The sequence below is a fragment of the Ursus arctos genome, unplaced genomic scaffold (assembly GCF_023065955.2).
Source record: "Ursus arctos isolate Adak ecotype North America unplaced genomic scaffold, UrsArc2.0 scaffold_8, whole genome shotgun sequence".
In the NCBI taxonomy this organism is placed as follows: domain Eukaryota; kingdom Metazoa; phylum Chordata; class Mammalia; order Carnivora; family Ursidae; genus Ursus; species Ursus arctos.
Window position 1 is genome coordinate 37,971,915 of NW_026623100.1, and position 19,525 is coordinate 37,991,439.

A 19,525-nucleotide genomic window follows, 5' to 3' on the forward strand; every position below is an offset into this window, starting at 1 on the left:
ACAAGAGATTCAGTAACAGGGGCGCCTGGGTGGCACAGCGGTTAAGCGTCTGCCTTCGGTTCAGGGCGTGATCCCGGCATTATGGGATCGAGCCCCACATCAGGCTCCTCCGCTATGAGCCTGCTTCTTCCTCTCCCACTCCCCCTGCTTGTGTTCCCTCTCTCGCTGGCTGTTTCTATCTCTGTCAAATAAATAAACAAAATCTTAAAAAAAAAAAAAAAAGATTCAGTAACAATACCCATAAGGTTAATATGACCTTAGATTAGGGAGATAAAATTAGGGTATCCAGAGGAGTGCTCTCCAAAGAAGGATGCTTGCAAAATGGATCATTATAAAAAAAGAAAGGTGTTTAAAAAAAAAAAAAGTTAGATTTATATTTATTTTTCTCAACCTTTTAAAATTTATATTTCTGTATATCTTTTACAATATATGAGTATAGTCATAATTTATAGCTTATAAATAAATATCTACTTTGGTAATTTGTGCTCAAAAATACTTTGTCAGTAGGACTGCATGATCAAAAAATTTAGAGACCACTTGTCTAGAGGAAAGGAAGCACAAGACATTCAGACAATTTGCCATAAATATTTCTCATAATTGAGTATTTGGTAGGTATTAAATGATAATGATTACTTGTATAAATAGTACAATATGACTTTTTTTCTTTAAAGTAAGTGAAGAATTGGGAATGATACAGATGAAGGTTTTTTGTTCCATAGAGGAGATCTGGATAAAAAGATCTCGATAGAGGGGTTTTTTGTGTGTGGTAAAACACAAACTTTACGTCGTTTACAGTTTAACCATTTTAAAGCATACGGTTCAGTGGCACTGAGTTTTACAGTGTTTTATATCAGCACCACTATCTGGTTTGTGTACTTTTTCATCCCTCCAGTAGAAACTTCATAATCATTAAGCACTCACCCGCTGGTGCCTATTCTGTGTATTTCATGTAAATGGAATCATACCATATGTGACCTTTATTTTTTATTTATTTTTTATTTTTTAAAGATTTTATTTATTTATTTGACAGACACAGCCAGCGAGAGAGGGAACACAGGCAGGGGGAGTGGGAGAGGAAGAAGCAGGCTCCCAGCAGAGCAGGGAGCCTGATGCGGGGCTCGATCCCAGGAACCCGGGATCACCCCCTGAGCCGAAGGCAGATGCTTAATGACTGAGCCACCCAGGTGCCCCACATATGTGACCTTTATGTCAGATTTCTATCACTTTAGCATATTTTTGAGGTTCATCCATGTCCTAGCCTGTGTCAGTACTTTATTGCTTTTTATGGCTGAATAATATTTCATTGCATGTATATACTACATTTTATTTATCCATTCATCTGTTCATGGACATTTAAGTTGTTCTATCTTTTGGTTACTGTAAAAAAGAGCAGATATGAACATTTGTATACAAGTTTTTATTTTAAACACCTGTATACAGTTCTTTTGGGTATATACTTAGGAGTGGAAGTACTGGGTCATATGGTAATTCTGTGTTTAGTTTATTGAGTAATTACCAAACTGTTTTCCACAGAGGATACACCATTTCATATTCCCACCAGCAATGTCTGAGGGTTCCAGTTTCTCCACGTTAGCCAGCACTTTTTATTTACTTTGTTTTGTGGCGGGTTTTTTTGCCAAGCTACTAGGTGTGAAGTATCTCATACTCATTGTCATTTTGATTGTGGTTTTGATTTGCCTTTCCCTTTCGTAATGGCTAATGACGTTAAATATCTTTTCGTGTGCTTGTCCGCCATATATATATATACATATACATATATATATATGTATATGTATATGTATATATATGTATATTCTTTGGAGAAATGTCTGTTCAGGTTTTTGCCCACTTATAATTGTCTTTTTGTTTTTGAATTGCAAGAGTTCTTTAAATATTCTGGATTGTAGATTCTTTTTTTTTTTTTTAAGATTTTATTTATTTATTCGACAAAGATAGAGACAGCCAGCGAGAGGGAACACAAGCAGGGGGAGTGGGAGAGGAAGAAGCAGGCTCATAGCAGAGGAGCCTGATGTGGGGCTTGATCCCATAACACCGGGATCACGCTCTGAGCCGAAGGCAGACGCTTAACCGCTGTGCCACTCAGGCGCCCCTGGATTATAGATTCTTATTGGATATATAATTGGCAAATATTTGCTCCCACTCTCTGGGTTATCTTTTCACGTGCTTATTACTGTCCTTTGATACATATCTGTTTACTTTTGATGAAGTTCTATTTTTTGTTTTGTTGCTTGTGCTTTTGTTGTCATATCTAAGAAACCATTGCCAAATTCAATGTCTTGAAGATTTATTTCTATTTTCTTTTAAGAATTTTATACTTGTGGGGCGCCTGGGTGGCACAGCGGTTAAGCGTCTGCCTTCGGCTCAGGGCGTGATCCTGGCGTTGTGGGATCGAGCCGCACATCAGGCTCCTCTGCTATGAGCCTGCTTCTTCCTCTCCCACTCCCCCTGCTTGTGTTCCCTCTCTCGCTGGCTGTCTCTATCTCTGTCGAATAAATAAATAAAATCTTAAAAAAAAAAAAAGATTAAAAAAAAAAGAATTTTATACTTGTTAGCTCTTTCCTTTGCATATTTGATATATATTGGGTTAATTTTTGCGTATGATATGACATCATTCATTTCCACATGGATATCCAGTTGTCCTAGCACCAGTAGTTAAAAAGACTATTCTTTCCTCATTGAGTGGTCTTGGCTCTCTTGTCAAAAATCAACTGATGATACATGTGAAGGTTTATTTCTGGGCCCTCAATTGTATTCCTTTGATCTACATGCTTATCTGTATTCCATTACTACAGTGTTTTTGATAACTGTATCTTTGTAGTAAGTTTTAAAATTGAGATGAGTTCTCCAGTTTGTTCTTTTTTAAGACTACTTTGGCTATTCAGCCCCCTTGTATTTCCATATGAATTTTAGGATCAGCTTTTCCATTTCTGCCAAAAGGTCATGGGGATTTTGATATTAATCGCTTCAAATCTGTAGATTGGTTTGGAGTTTATTGCCATCTTAACATTAAGTCTTCCAGTCTGTGACCACAGAATGTCTATCAATTTATTTAGGTTTTTAACTTCTTCCAGCAATGTTTTGTTGTTTTCGTTGTTCAAGTCTTGCACCTTCATGGTTAAATTTATTCTTATTTGATTTTCTTGTTCTCTTTCTTTTTTTATTCTTAATTGTGGTAAAATACATATAACAAAATTTATCATATCCATTTTTAAGTGTGCAGCTTGGTGGTACTATGTACATTCATATCACTGTGTAAACATTACCATCCTCCATCTCCAGAACTCTTTTTCATCTTGCAGAACTGGAACTCCATACAAACAACTCCTCATTCCACCTTATGCTCAACCCTTGGCAACCACCATTCTACTTTCTGTCTCTATGAATTGGACTACTCTAGGTACCTCATATAAATGAAATCATTTATTATTTGTTTTTTAGTAATAGGTTGATTTCATTTAGCAAAATATCCTCAAGTTTCATCCATGCTGTTGCATGTAACAGGATTTTCTTATTTTCTAAGGGTGAATGATATTCCATTGTATGTATATGGCATATTTTGCTTATCCATTCAGCTGTCTATAGGCAGTTGGGTTACTCCTTCTTTTGACTATTGTGAATAATGTTGCTGTGGATATGGGTGTGCAAATATCTGTTCAAGAGCCTGCTTTCAGTTTGGGAGGTATATATATATGGCCAGAAATGGAATGGCTGAATCATGTGATAATTCTGTTTTTAATTATTTGAGGAGCCGCCATACTGTTTTCCACAGCAGCTGCACCATTTTACAGTCCCACCAACAGCGCACAAGGGTTCCAATTTCTTCACATCCTTGCCAACACTTGTTTTGTTTTTTTATAGTAGCCATCCTAATGGGTGTGAAGTGTTATGTCATTGCATTTCGATTTGCCATTCCCTAATGATGAGTGATGTTGAACATCTTTATATGCTTATTAGTTATTTGTATATCATCCCTGGACAAATATCTATTCAAGTCCTTTGCCTGTTTTTTACTCGAGTTTGTTGTTGTTGAGTTGTAGTTCTTTATATAATTCTGGATATTAACCTCTTCTACCTAATTTGTAATATTCTTTCTTACTCCGTGGATTGCCTTTTCATTCTGTTGATTTTGTCCTTGGATGCAAAGCATTTTTCATTTAGATGTAATCCAATTTGTCTGTCTTTCCGTTTGGTCCCTGTGCTTTTGGTGTCATATCCAGGAAATCATTGCCAAATGCAATGTCATTAAGGTTTTATTCTGTTTTCTTCTAAGAGTTTTATGGTTTTATGGTTTTACATGTCCCAGCACCATTTGTTGAAAAGACTCTTTTCCCCATTGAATGGTCTTGGGACCCTTACCAAAAATCACTTGACCATATATGTGGGGGTTTATTTCTGGGCTTTCTGTTCTATTCTGTTGGTCTTTATGTCTTTCCTTATGCCAATACCATGCTGGTTTTGGTTTATTATATCTTCGTAATAAATTTTGAAATCAGAAAGTGTAGGACCTCCAACTTTTTCTTCTTTTCCAAGACTGTTTTGGCTATTCAGAGTCCCTTAAAATTCCATATTAATTTTAGTAAGTTTTTCTTTTTGATGCTATTTTAAGTGTAATTGTTTTCTTAATTTCATGTTTGTATTGTTTATTGCTAGTATATAGATACATAATTAATTTTTGCATGTTGGTTTTGTATCCTGTAACTTTACTGAATTCATTTGTTAACTTTTTTTTTTTTTAAGATTTTATTTATTTATTTGACAGAGATAGAGACAGCCAGTGAGAGAGGGAACACAAGCAGGGGGAGTGGGAGAGGAAGAAGCAGGCTTCCAGCAGAGGAGCCTGATGTGGGGCTCGATCCCACAACGCCGGGATCACGCCCTGAGCCGAAGGCACACGCTTAACAACTGAGCCACCCAGGCGCCCCTCATTTGTTAACTCTTAACAGTTCTCTTGTGGATTCTTCAGGATTTTCTAAATATAAGATCATGTCATCTGTGATTAGAGATAGTCTTACTTCCTCCTTTCCAGTGTGAGTGCCCATTATTTTTTTTTCTTGCCTAATTGGTCTGGCTAGAACTTCCAGACCAACAGTGTCAGATAGAAGTGGCAAAAGTAGGGGCGCCTGGGTGGCACAGTCGTTAAAGCGTCTGCTTTTGGCTCAGGGCGTGATCCCGGCATTATGGGATCGAGCCCCACATCAGGCTCCTCCGCCGGGAGCCTGCTTCTTCCTCTCCCACTCCCCTGCTGTGTTCCCTCTCTCGCTGGCTGTCTCTCTGTCACATAAATAAATAAAATCTTTAAAAAAAAAAAAAGTGGCAAAAGTGGACATCATTGTCTTGTTCATGATCTTAGAAGGAAAGCATTTAGCCTTTCACCATTGAGAATGATGTTAACTTTGGGTTTTCACATATGACTTTTATCATGTTAAGGAAGTGCCCTTTTTTTTCTTTTTTGTTGAGTAATTTTACCATAAAAGGGTTGTGGTTTTTGCCAGATACATCAGCATCTACTGGGATGATCACATGGGTCTTTTTTCTTCTTTTATTCTATTAATATGGTATATATTGATAGTCATGTATTGACTCAACCTTGCATTCCTGAGATAAATCCTTAAATATTCCTTTGTCTTGATATATAATTCTTATCATCTGCTGCTGGATTCACTTTGGTAGAATATTGAAGAGGACTTTTGCATCTTTATTTCTAAGGGATATTCATCTGTAGTTTTCTTAAGGTAACTTTGTCACCTCATGGAATGAATTAGGACATTGTCCCTCATCTCCTGTTTTTTGGATGAGTTTGAGAAGAATTAGTGCTAATGATTGATACTTTCTTTAAACCTTTGGTAGAATTAATCAGTGAAGCCACTAGTCATGCGTTTTTCTTTGGGGGAAAGTTTATTGCTGATTCAGTCTCTTTGTTGTAAGTCTACTCAGATTTTGTTTCTTCTTGAGGCAGTTTTTGTAGTGTGTGTGTTTATAAGAATTTATGCATCTCTGTTGTTTTTCTGGTCACTATTTCATTTATCTCCACTCTAATCTTTATGCTTTACTTCTGCTTGCTTTGGGTTTAGTTTGCTCTTTTTTTCCTAATTCCTTACAGTTTAAAGTTAGATTATTGATTTGAGATTATTATTTTATGTAAGTAATGAATCACTAAATCCTACACCTGAAACATATTACGCTGTATATTAACTAACTGGAATTTAAATAAAAACTTGGAAGAAAAAAATTATGAAATTATTATTATTTTTTAGTATAGGTGTTTACCACTATAAATTTCCTCTGAGCACTGCTTCTGCAGATGCGAATTTTTTCTAAATTCAGCCTTCACTGCATTCCAAAGTTTTAGTATGTTTTATTTTCATTTTCATTCATCTCAAAGTATTTTCTAATTTCCCTTATAATTTCTTTTTTGACCATTACGTTTGACTATTTAATTACCACATTTTTGTTTATTTTCCAAATTTCTTTCTGTTACTGATTCTAGTTTCAATCCACTGCAGTCAAAGAATAAACTTTGTATTATTTCAGTCCTTTTAAATTTATTATGACTTGTTTTGTAGCCTAGCATACGGTCTCTTGTGGAGAATTTTCATGTGTACTTGAGAGGATTGTGCTGTTGTTGGTTGGAGTGTTTTGTTTATTAGGTGTAGTTGGTTTATAGTGTTACTCAAGTCTTCTGTTTCCTTACTGGTCTTTTATCTAGTTTCTCTATCATATTGAAAGTAATGTATTGAAGTCTGCACCTATTAATGTGGAACTGTTTCTCCATTCAGTTCTGTCCATTTTTGCTTCACATACTTTGAAGTTCTATTGTCAGGTATGTATGTGTCCATAATTGTTATATCTTCTTCATGGGTTGACCCTCTTATCAATAAATAATCCCCTTCTTTATCTCTTGTAATGGTTTTTAACTCAAAGTCTCTTTTTTCTGCTATTAGTAGAGCCACCCCAGCTTTCTTTTCATTACTACTATTTGCATGGGATATCTTTTTCATCCTTTTACTTTCAAATACTGTGTCTTTGGATCTAAAGTGAGTCTTCTTCAAAATGGAGGGGGGGATGGGGGACAGCAAGGAGATGGCAGTTTGGGCTGTATATCTTTTATGGGTTTGGTTGAGGACCCTGTCCTCCTTTCATGGGTGCTGTGGAGGGGGCCAGACTGGAATGACTTCATTCCATTAATAACATCTGGTAAAAATGCTATGGCACCAATAACATCCCCAGTATAGGCTGCCACACACTGACATTTGCCAGGATGGACTTGTGATAAAGACAAGATGGACTTTGTGATAAAGACAGGACTGAGGTTCCCCCTTTCCTGAGCGTGAATTTCTTTCTCACCCAAAATTCCTGACTACATGGGTTCTAGAAGTAGTGGCCTGGGACTGTAGGGTATTACCAGAATAACACACATATCTGACACCTTCTGATGAAAGGAACTACTAGGTAGCAGCAACAACAAATCCTATTCTTGAGAATATGATATTGAATCTAATTGAAATGGGCTAAAGCATCAGTTCCATTCTATGTCATTTTAAATAACAGTTGAGCCTCGAACAGCATGGATGTGAGCAATATAGATGTGAAATAACTACTTATATGCAGATTTTTTTCAATACAGTGCTATACTACAAATGTATTTTCTCTTATGATTTTCTTAATAATATTTTTATTTATTTATTTGACAGAGACAGCCAGCAAGAGAGGGAACACAAGTGGGGGGAGTGGGAGAGGAAGAAGCAGGCTCCCAGCAGAGGAGCCTGATGTGGGGCTTGATCCCAGAACACCGGGATCATGCCCTGAGCCGAAGGCAGATGCTTAACAACTGAGCCACCTAGGCGCCCCTGATTTTCTTAATAATATTAATATCATTTTCTTTTCTCTAACTTTATTATAAGAATACTTTGTAATATATATAACATAAAATAGATGTTAATCAACTGTTTATGTTATCATAAGGCTTCTGGTCAGTAGTAGGCTATTAGTTAATTTGGGTGGAGTCAAAAGTTAGACGTGGATTTTCTGCTACCTTCAGGGGTCAGCATCCCTTTTTCCTGTGTTGTTCAAGGGTCAACTGTATAAGAAAACAGCCTCAGTGCAGGTGTTTGTATGATCTTACTAAATTGCCTTAGTTGGGGAGCCTGGGTGGCTCAGTCAGTTGAGTGTCTGACTCTTGATTTCTGCTCAGGTGGTGATCTCAGGGTTGTGAGATCTCAGGGTTGTGAGATCTCAGGGTTGTGAGATCGAGCCCCTTTTGGGCTCCGCACTCAGCAGAGAGTCTGCTTGAGACTCTCTCCCTCCGCCCCTCCCCTCCCAAAACAAGTATCTTGCCTTAGTTTTTAAAATGAATAAATGAATGAAGTCTTTTTTAGACAACACATAGGTGGATCATGTTTTTTAAAATCCATTTTGCCATCTCTGCATTCTAATTGGAGAGGTTAATCTATTTACATTTAAAATAATTACTGATAAGACAGCACTTACTTTGGCAATTTTGCCATTTGTTTATGTCTTACATAAATTTTTTCTTTTTCATTTCCTCTATTCCTGCCTTCCTTTGTATTTAACTGATTTCCTGTAATGAACCATTTTGATTCCTGTCTCATTTCCTTTCCTTTATATTTATTTTCATAATGCTTACCTTGGGGATACAATTAACATCTTACGTGTATAACATAATATGTAACATGAACTGATACCAATCTAGCTTAAATAATACATAAAAACTCCCACTTCTATATTGCTCTGCCTCTCACCCTTTTATTTATTTTTTAGGATTTTATTTGTTTATTAAGATTTTATTTATTTGAGAGAGCATGAGCAGGGGAGGGGCAGAGGGAGAGGGAGAAGCAGACTCCCCACTGAGCAGGGAGCCCACGTGGGCCTCAGTCCCAGAACCCCAGGATCATGACCTGAGCCAAAGGCAGACACTTAACTGATTGAGCCACCCAGGCGCCCATGCCTCTCACTCTTTTAATTGTTATAGTCACAGATTATATCTTTAGATTATATATACCCATTAACAGAGATTTATAATTATTTTTTATGCATTGATCTTTTTTTTCTTTAGAGAAAGAGAATGTTTGTGCACGTGAGTCAGGGAGGGGCAGAGGGAGAGAGGGAGAGAATCCCAAGCAGACTTCACACCCAGAATGGAGCCTGAGGTGGGGCTCGATCTCATGACCTGAGCCAAAATCAAGAGTTGAACACTTAACTAAGTCACCCAGGTGCCCCTATGCATTTGTCTATTAAATCTTACAGGAAAAGAAAGGGGAGATACAAACCAGAAATATAATATTACTGACTTTTATATTTACCTATGAATTTACATTTACCAGTGTTGTTTCTTCAAATGGCATCATATGATTTTATTGCTTCACATTATTTCACGTGTTGCCTCTTGTTCTTTCATTTCAGCCTGAAGGAGTCCCTTTAGCATTTCTTGTAGGGCAAGTCTTCCAGTAATGAATTCTTTCAGCTTTTGTTTATCTGGGAATGTCTTCATTTCACCTTCATTCTTGAAAGATAGTTTTGCCAGATAAAGATTTCTTTTTTCAGTTTTTCACATCACTTTATATGTCATCCTACTGTCTGTTGGCCCCCGTCATTTCTTATGAGAAAGTGGCAGTTAAACTTACTGATTATCCCTTCTATGTTATGAGTCTCTTCACTCTTATTGCTTCAAGATTCTTTATCTTTGACTTTTAAGAGTTTGGTTATTATGTGTCTTGGTGTGGAGCTTGTCCTACTGGGAGTTCATTGAACTTCTTCAATTTTAGATTCATGTCTTTTATCAAATTTGTGGAGTTTCCAACCATTATTGCTTCAGATAGTCTTTCTGACTCTTCCTCTCTCTCTTCTCCTTTTGACACTCCCACCATCTATATTCTATGTAAGCTTGATGGTGTTCTGTAAGTCTCTTAGACTCTGTTCATTTTTCTTTATTCTGTTTTCATTCTGTCCCTCAGACTGGATAATTTCATTTATCCTGTCTTTAAATTCATGGATTCATCTGTCTGTTCAAGTATGCTGTTGTACTGCCCTGGTGACTTTTTCATTTCAGTTATTTTACCTTTCAGCTTCATAATTTCCATTTGTTTCCTTAATCTCTATTTGGTGAGCCATCATTCTCCTTGTTTATTTGTCCATGGTTTCCTTTAGCTCTTCAAGCATATTTAGGACAGTTGATACAAAGTCTTTGTATAGTTTAAAAAAAAAAAAAAGAATCTTTGTATAGTAAGTCCAATGTCTGTGCTTCCTGATGGGCAGTTTTCTGTTTTTCTTTTTTTTCTTGTAAGTGTCCCATACTTTCTTGTTTGGATGCCTTGTAATTTTTGGTTGAAAACTTGACATTTTGAATATTGTGATGTGGTAACTCTGAGAATCAGATTATCCTCCCCACTACCTAGAGTTTGTTGTTATTGCTTGTTGTGGGTTAAAGTTGTTGGTATGTTTAGTGATTTTTCTAAACTATTTCTATACAGACTGTATTTTTGGTCTCTGATGTCTGTTTCTTTAGCTCATTAGTTAGCTAGTTGTTTGACAGATTGCCTTAAGTGCCTGGAATCAAGAGAAAGCAAAAAAAGAAAGAAGGAAAGGAAAGGGGAAAACAATTCCCTAGGTTTTTGTAGATTATCTTTGTATTAGGGACTCCAGTGCTTAAAAGGCCATTTACAACTCTGCCTTAGCCAGATTTCCGGCTTGCACTGAACCTACAGATCAGCCAGTTGTCAAACCTTATGGTCTTCTCAGGTCTTCTCTGCACATGCATTCTGCACTGTGCATGCACTTTCTAGTTTCCCTGGGGTTCATGGGAGATTTTCAAAACCCCATTTCCCCAAAATTCTCACTGCTTTTCTCCCTGGCTTTCAGTGTGCCTAGTGTTTCAACCAACTTTTATTTATTTGTTTGTTTGTTTATTTATTGCTTGCCCTATGCAGTAATGCCTTTTTCATTTAGTTTTCACTGTTTTCAAGGAAATTCTGTCCTTTAAAATGCCCTAAAAGAGTTCCAGGTTTAGTGAAACAAAGATAGGCTCCCTTGTGTCAGTCCTTTAGGGAATACTCAGGCAGGTTCAAAGAAACAGTTCCTTGGAAACAACATACTCTGTGCTTTTTTTTGGAAGCAAGTACCTACACTGTGAATGCAGGCTACTGTCTTCAATGCCATGCCTGGGAAGGGTATGTTAAAAGCCACAAAGCGGGGCGCCTGGGTGGCACAGCAGTTAAGTGTCTGCCTTCGGCTCAGGGCGTGATCCTGGCGTTATGGGATCGAGCCCCACAACAGGCTCCTCTGCTTTGAGCCTGCTTCTTCCTCTCCCACTCCCCCTGCTTGTGTTCCCTCTCTCGCTGGCTGTCTCTATCTCTGTCGAATAAATAAATAAAATCTTTAAAAAAAATAAAATAAAATAAAAAAATAAAAGCCACAAAGCTCTCCTATCTTGTTTAGGTGGCCTTGCTATTGCTTAAGTTTTCACTTAGTTGCCATAAACCTTTGACTATCTTCTAGAATTCTGATGAGGTTGATTTTTTGACAGTTCTTGCCAGGTGTGTTGGTGACAGGTCCCTGGAGGTCCTTATTCTACTGATTTTGCTAATATCCCTCCAAGGTAGAGTTTTGTACCCTTCCCACAACAGCTACTCTTCCTGTTTCTTGGGTCTGCATTATAATAGACGCTTGAATAAACTCTTCTTTTTCCTGGTGGATTTTATAGAGAAAGAGCAAGAAGGTGCCGAGTCCCCCAATTTCTGTAGCTCCCAAGGGTTTCACTTTCTTGCCAGTGTATATACTTGGTCTCTACTTAATCCAGTCTCCATCCTTCTTAATATTGTCCAGTTGTATTTCATCCAGATGATCTGGTGCTCATGTCGCATGTCTCCCTGCAGGCAAAAATTTCTCCGTAGATTTTGGGCCAAGGTTAACCTGTGATCTCAACTTTCTGATGGCTTCAAGAAAAGTCGTGAACTTAAAGTTGATACACTTTTGTTGTTGATGGTGGTGGTGTTATAAGGATGGAGGGCTGCTTTATCTGACTGTTTAGATCCCTGAATGGGAACTAGATATATATATCTACTAGATTTAAGTTTGTGGTATTTTTATTAGTAGTGCTTTCTACATGTTCTGTAAGTGTAGCTTTGGATTTCCTGTTTGATCCAAGAGGAAAGGTTAGGGGGTAATTTTTTTTTAATTAAAATTCTTAAAGTTGGATTTATTGTCACTACATATGAACTTACAATTTTAAAGTATTGTGATCAGAGATTGTACTCAGTTCTATTTCTGTTTTAAGGATATTATAGCAGTTTTCTTTGTGGCTTAATGTATGAACAAGTACTCCAAGGGTGTTATAAAGGAGGTGGAGTTTCCATATAGAGTATGACATTCCAATTATATCCAGTAATTCACCTTTATTAATTATATTTTTCCCAAATATTGGTTTCCTTGTTCTGTTAAGGACTTCAAAGAGTGTACTTAGGGGTGCCTGGCTGGCTCAGTTGGCAGAGCATGTGACTCTTGATCTTGGGGTTGTGAGTTCAAGCCCCACATTGGGTGTAGAGCTTACTTTAAAAAAGTTACAGTGTCATCATGCACAAGAGTTGGTAGACACACAAGGTTAAAATGTACTTTAAAAAAGTATATTTGAAGGTCGATTTATTTTTGTGGTAATTAAAGGTTTATAGGTACATGTTTATTCTATGTCTGGCACATAAACATTCATGATACTTTTTTTATTCACTGTGAATTATACCATAAATCATACAAAGTAAGTTTCATTTTCCATTTTGTCTTTGATTCCACTTCAGTGCAATTTTTTAAACTTTACATTTGCACAGTTTCTCTTTGCCTGTCCTTCTGCTTTTAGCCTTTCTGGGTCACTTTGCTCAACTGTAAGTAGCATCTAGTTAAATTTAACTTTTTTTCCCCCAACGAATTTGAGCACTTTTCCTTTGTGGTGAGTTTATTCTACTTAACTGTGAAGTTATAACAAATATGTTTGGTTTAAATTTTATTATCCTTATTTTTTCCTGTTCTCATGTTTGTTGGTTTGTTTATTATGATATGTTAGTCTCCATACAGTACATCATTAGTTTCTGATGTAGTGTTCCATGATTCATTTTTGCATAGAACACCCAGTGTTCCATGCAATACGTGCCCTCAATACCCATCACCGGGCTAGCCCATCCCCCCACCGCTCCTCCCCTCTAAAACCCTCAGTTTGTTTCCCAGAGTCCGTAGTCTCTTGTGGTTCATTTCCCCTTCTGTTTACCCCCCCTTTCATTTTTCTCTTCCTTCTCCTACCGATCTCCCTGATATTCCTTATGTTCCACAAATGAGTGAAGCCATATGATAATTGTCTTTCTCTTCTTGACTTATTTCACTTAACATAATCTCCTCCAGTCCTATTCTCATATGTTTATTAAGTAAATGTTTATTATGCAAAATTCCATTTCAGACTGAGGCAAGTGAACTTTTTAATGTGGTTTAAAAAAAACACATGACAAAAAATTTATCATCCTAACCATTTTTAAATGTAAAATTCAGTAGTGTTAAGTATATTCTGTCATAAAATAGATCTCCAGAACTTTTTCATATTACAATATGGAAAATCTACACCCATTAAACAACAACTCCCCCTTTCCCTCTGCCTGAGCCCCTGGTTTTACTTGATTTTAGATATCTTCATGTAAGTGGACTCATAGAGTTTTTGTCTTTTAGTAACAGGCTTACTTTACTTAGCATAATGTCTCCAAGATTCATCTATGTTGTACCTTGTGATAGGATTTTCTTACTTTTTAAGGCTGAATAATATTCCATTGTACATATATATCACAATATGTTTATCCATTCGTCCCTCCATGGACATTTGGGTTGCTTCCACCTCTTGGTTATTGTGAATAATGCTTCTGTGAACATGGTTATGCAAATATGTCTTCTTCAAGACCTTGCTTTCAGTTCTTTAGGACATATATCTACAAATGGAATGGTTGGATCATATGGTAATTCTATTTTTAATTTTTTGAGGAACCACCGTATTTTCCACAGCATCTACGCCATTTTATAGTCCCACCAAACAGTTCATAAGAGTTTCAGTTTCTCTGTATCCTTGCCAACACTTATTTCCTGGTTGTTGTTTTTGTTGTTGTTGTCGTTGTTGTTATTGTTTTGTAGTAGCCATCCTAATGGGTATGCAGTGGTATTTCATTGTGTTTTGATTTGCATTTCTGATGATTAGTAATGTTGGGCATCTTTTCATATGCTTGTTGGCCATTTGTACACCATTGTTGGAGAAATGTCTATTCAAGTCGTTTGCCCACTCTTGAATCAGGTTACTTATTTTTTGGTCATTGAGTTGTAGTTCTTTATATATTCTGGATATTAACCCCTTATCAGATATATATGTTTTTCTCCCTTTTCACTTTCTTGTGTCCTTTGATGCACAAATATATTTGATATTGATGTAGTCCCTGTAGTCTCTTTACTTTTGTTGCGTGTAATTTTGGCTAACATATCCAAGAAATCATTGCCAAGTCCAATACCATGAAACTTTTCCCCTATGTGTTCTTCTAAGGGTTTTTTGGTTTTAGGTCTTATGTTTAAGCCGTTAATCCATTTTGAGTTAATTTTTCTAGATGGTTTAAAGTAAGGCTCAACTTCATTCTTTGCAAATGGATATCTAGTTTCCCCTACACCATTTGTCGAAGAGAAATTTCCCCTTTGAGTAGTCTTGGCATCAAGAGTCAAAGATCCTTTGACAATAATCATTTGACCATATACGTGAGGATTTCTTTCTAGGCTATTTCTGGTTCATTGACGTATTTGTCTGTCTTTATGCCAGTACTAACTGTTATATTACTGTACCATCCTGTACTGTACTGTAATATGTTTTTGAAATCAAGAAGTGGGAGTTCTTCAGCTTTGTTCTTCTTTTTCAAAATTGTTTTGGTTCTTTAGGGTATTTTGTCATTTTTAATGATCTCCTACTGTTTCCAGTCTTCTTTTGTTCATTGCTATATGGTTTTGTTTGAGTTGAATTTTTTTTTTTCATTAGTTTCAGAGGTAGAATTTATTGATTCATCAGTGTTTGGCTAGATTTTTTTTTTTTTAAGATTTTATTTATTTATGTGACAGAGAGACAGCCAGCGAGAGAGGGAACACAGCAGGGGAGAGGGAGAGGAAGAAGCAGGCTCCCAGCCGAGGAGCCTGATGTGGGACTCGATCCCCGAATGCTGGGATCACTCCCTGAGCTGAAGGCAGACGCTTAACGACTGCACTACCCAGGCGCCCCTTGGCTAGATTTTTAAACAGTTGTTCAGGAGTGCTCATCTCTTCAGTTCTTACAATTTGAGACTTTTTCTTATCTTTAAGAACAACAACTTGGTTGGATGTAAAACTTTGGATAATAATCCTTAATTCAAAATTCTGTCAATTTTATTCCCCTTTTCTGAGCACAAGCATTTAATGTTTCTGTGTCAGAGGCAGCCCTGATATTTTTTCCCTGTGGTGTCCTGGATTTTCATTCCTGGATTCTTGACATATTTTTTAATGTAAGTTATTTTCCCGTAGTATGTCTCAGTGTTGGTCAATCTCTATTAATTTTTTCTATTAATTTTTTAAATAAAATTCACATACTGTACAATTTACTCTTTCAAATATATAATTCAGTGCTTTTTAGTATATTCCTTGAAGGCTATACAACCATCACCACTAAATCCAGAACATATTTGCCACACCAAAAAACCCCCTATGTCATTAACCCCATTAACAGTTATTTCTCAGCCCCTCCTGCCTCTCCCCACTCTGCAGCCATTAATCTACTTGCTGTCTCTGTGGATTTGCCTTTTCAGTACATTTCATATAAATGAGTCATGCGATATGTGCCCTTTTGTGTCTGCTTTCTTTCACTAAATATTTTCAAGGTTCAACCATTTTGTTGCATGAATCAATACTCATTGTTCTTACAGGTGAATAATATTCCATATACATAATACAACTTTTTGTTTATTCATGAGTTGTTGGATTGTTTCTGGTTTTGTTGTTTTTTTTTTACTAGTATGAAAAATGCTGCTATAAGCATTAATATACAAGGGGTTTTTTTTTTAGGATTTATTTATTTGAGAGAGAGTGAGCACAAGCAGGAGGAGGGACAGTGGGAGAAGCAGGCTTCACATGGGACTCATTCCCAGGACCCTGGGATCATGACCTGAGCTGAGGGCAGACGCCTAACCAACTGAGCCACCCAGGCGCCCCAATATACAAGTTTTTGTGTGGACATATTTTTTTCAATGTTCTTAGGTATATACCTAGTAATAAAATTGTTGGAACATATGGTAGCTCCCTATTTAACCTTTTGAGTGGCTGCACCATTTTACATTCCCACCAGGATCATATTACAGATTCTCTACATCCTTGTCAACGCTTGTTATTGCCTGTCTTTTGATTATAACCATTCTAATGACTGGGAAATGGTATCTCAATTAGGTTTTAATTTGCATTTCCCTAATGACTATTGATTTTTGAACGTCTTTTCTTATACTTATTGGCCATTTGTATATCTTCTTTAGAGAAATGTCTATTCAGATCTTTAAAAGGACTATTTGGGTTTAAAATTGGGTTGTCATTTTATTACTGAGTTACATTTCTTTATTCTTTGTTTAAGTTTTTATTTAAATTCCAGTTAACATACAGTGTAATGTTTGTTTCAGGTATGCAGTATAGTGATTCAGCACTTCCATGCATCACCCAGTGCTCATCACAGCAAGTGCCCTCCTTAATCCCCATCACCTATTTAACCCATCCCGCCAGCCAGCTCCCCTCTGGCAACCATCAGTTCTGTGTGGTTTCTATATAGTTTTTATAGAGTCTGTTTCTTGGTTTACCTCTTTTTTTTTTTCCCTTTGCTCATTTGTTTCTTAAATTCCACATGTGAATGAGATCATATGGTATTTGTCTTTCTCTGACTGACTTATTTCACTTAGCATAATACTCTCTAGCTCCATCCATGTCATTGCAAATGGCAAGATTGATGGTTGAGTAATATTGTTTTATTATATATATATATATATATATATATATATATATATACACATATATATACACACACACACACACACATATATATACACACACACACATATATATACACACACATACACACACACACACACACACACATCTTCTTTATCCATTCTTCAGTCAGTGGGCACTTGGGCTGTTTCCGTATTATGGCTATTGTTGATAATGCTGCTATAAACATCGAGGTGCTTGTATCCTTTTGAGTTGGTGTTTTTCTGTTTTGGGGGGTAAATACCCAGTAGTGCAATTACTGGATCTTAGGGTAGTTCTTTTTGAACTTTTTGAGGAGGCTGCACCCTGTTCTCCACAGTTGCTGCATCAGTTTGCATTCCTACCAACAGTGCAAGAGGGTTCCTCTTTCTCTGCATCTTCACCACTTGTTGTTTCTTGTGTTGTTTTTAGCCTTTCTGACAGGTGTGAGGTGATCTCTCATTGTAGTTTTGATTTGCATTTCCCTAATGATCAGTGATGTTGCAAATGGCAACATGTGTCTTTTCATGTGTCTGTTGTCTGTCCATAAGTCTTCTTTGGAAATATGTCTATTTATGTTTCTGCTTTGCATTTTAGGAGACTTTTTCAATCTGTAATCTACCTCACTGGCTAAGTTTTCTTTATTTTTTTGTAAAACGCCTGCTTTCTGTTGCAGTGGTATAATGCTATTACTGTTGTCCTCAGTTTTTTTCTTTAGTGACTGCCCTTGGTTCTCCAACACAGAGGAGATACTCATTAATTTTTTGACGGATTGTGTTAATTTTGTCAATTGCCTTTTAATCTTCTTCTGTTGTTTTAGTTTATCTTGGATCTATGTCATTAGGTCTGTGTTCTTTTTAATTTTCTCTATAGAGTGAGAGTACAAATTATTTATTGGCTGAAATAGGTAAACCTTCTTGCAAAATAAATTTTCTTTTTTTTCCCCTTTCTGCTTTAATGCTATAAAATATTTACTTATATATGTCTTTGTCTTTTGTTTACAGATTACTTGTCTTTGTCTCTGAACAATCTGTGGAAACCATTTATTTGCCCACAAGGAATGGGATTGACTTCTCTGTATTGTTTTATTACCTGTTTGCAAGATACTGCTTTGAGTCCTCTTCCCAGGACATGAACTGGAATGCTGATTGTGTATTTCTTTATATTTCTTTTGCCCCTCAGAGTTTGGGAAAGTCAGGGAGATAGTAGATAATTCTAGGACTCTGCCCAGCTACAGTAGGTAACATTTTTCTTTGCCATTGTTATGCAAGTCAGAAACGGTGGCCACCTTACCAAGTGTGGAAATAAGGAAAGTTATCTAATTCTGTGGGACATGCCCTTGGAGTTTTGTTATTGTACTATTTTAGGGTCAGCTTGTGACTGCTTTCATGGCATTGTCACGTAAGCAGTGATATGGCTAAGACCTTATTTTTTTCTAGCAAGTGTTAGTAATGAAACTAAGATATTTAGACTGAAGAGATTATTTCCCAAATCTTTTTCTGACTTCTTGACCAAAAGAAGGTATATAGTAAATCACTCTGGCTACAGCAGAAGGTGCTATTTTTTTCACTAGGAACATGTCTCCGGTTGGGATATTTTTCTTTCTTCTGAACCACTTACTGCCTCAGTCCTTCTCTGAGATATCAGTGTAGTATTTGGAATTTAATTGCCTCCTTTTACCCTTCTGCATGATCCTTTGTGTTGGAAGAGCTTTGTGATGGCTCCTTAAATTTGGTCTGTTTTTTCTCCAGCGTTTCTGGAGTTTTGTGGTATGAGTTGAGTCTTTTCCCTAGATTCTGAATATTCTTTTCACTTTGTATTCGTATCTTTCAGTCATGGAAGAAGAGGTTCATTAAGCCTATTTGTGTGCTGTCATGTTTTCTCAAATCCATTCATGTATTTTCTCAGTGTTTCCCTGTCTCTCTTATATTCAGTTTCTTCCTTTTCTGTAAACTTCTTCCTCTCAACTAGAACCATGCTTATGTCTTTCGTCATCACAGAGTGTGGAGGATTGGCCTATCAGAATAGTTTCTGTTGATGTTCCTACCGCTTTACATCCTTCTCTTTATCTCCAAATATTTTGTCAAAAATTTTCTTTTTTTGTCAAAATATTTCTTTTGAGCATAAAGGTAAAAAGCTTACTGAATATAAAGAGTTTAGATAATATAAAGACCTTGGAAGTCACCCATAATTCTCATCATCCTGAAATAGTCATGATTAACATTTTCACCAATGAGCTTCCGGGTGTATATTTTATGATTCACACACTTACTGCGGATCTTGGATATATTTCATTAGGTCCATGTTCTAATGTAGCTAAATACCAAAAAAAGACGCCTCCTTGAGATAATAAAATAAGAGCTTTATTACTGTTTGATTATATGTTAATCAGTATTTCTTAGATTTTTATAGTTTTTACAGCCATGCTCATATATGGAGAGAAACAACAGTCAAAAAATAA

The 19,525-nt window shown here is 36.5% G+C and overlaps 1 protein-coding gene across 13 annotated transcripts in view; it reads left to right on the top strand.

The window, feature by feature from the left end:
• Positions 1-19,525, top strand: part of ALMS1 (ALMS1 centrosome and basal body associated protein) — a 208,891-nt gene that overhangs the window by 171,548 nt on the left and 17,818 nt on the right. The gene's annotated exons all lie outside the window — the stretch shown is intronic.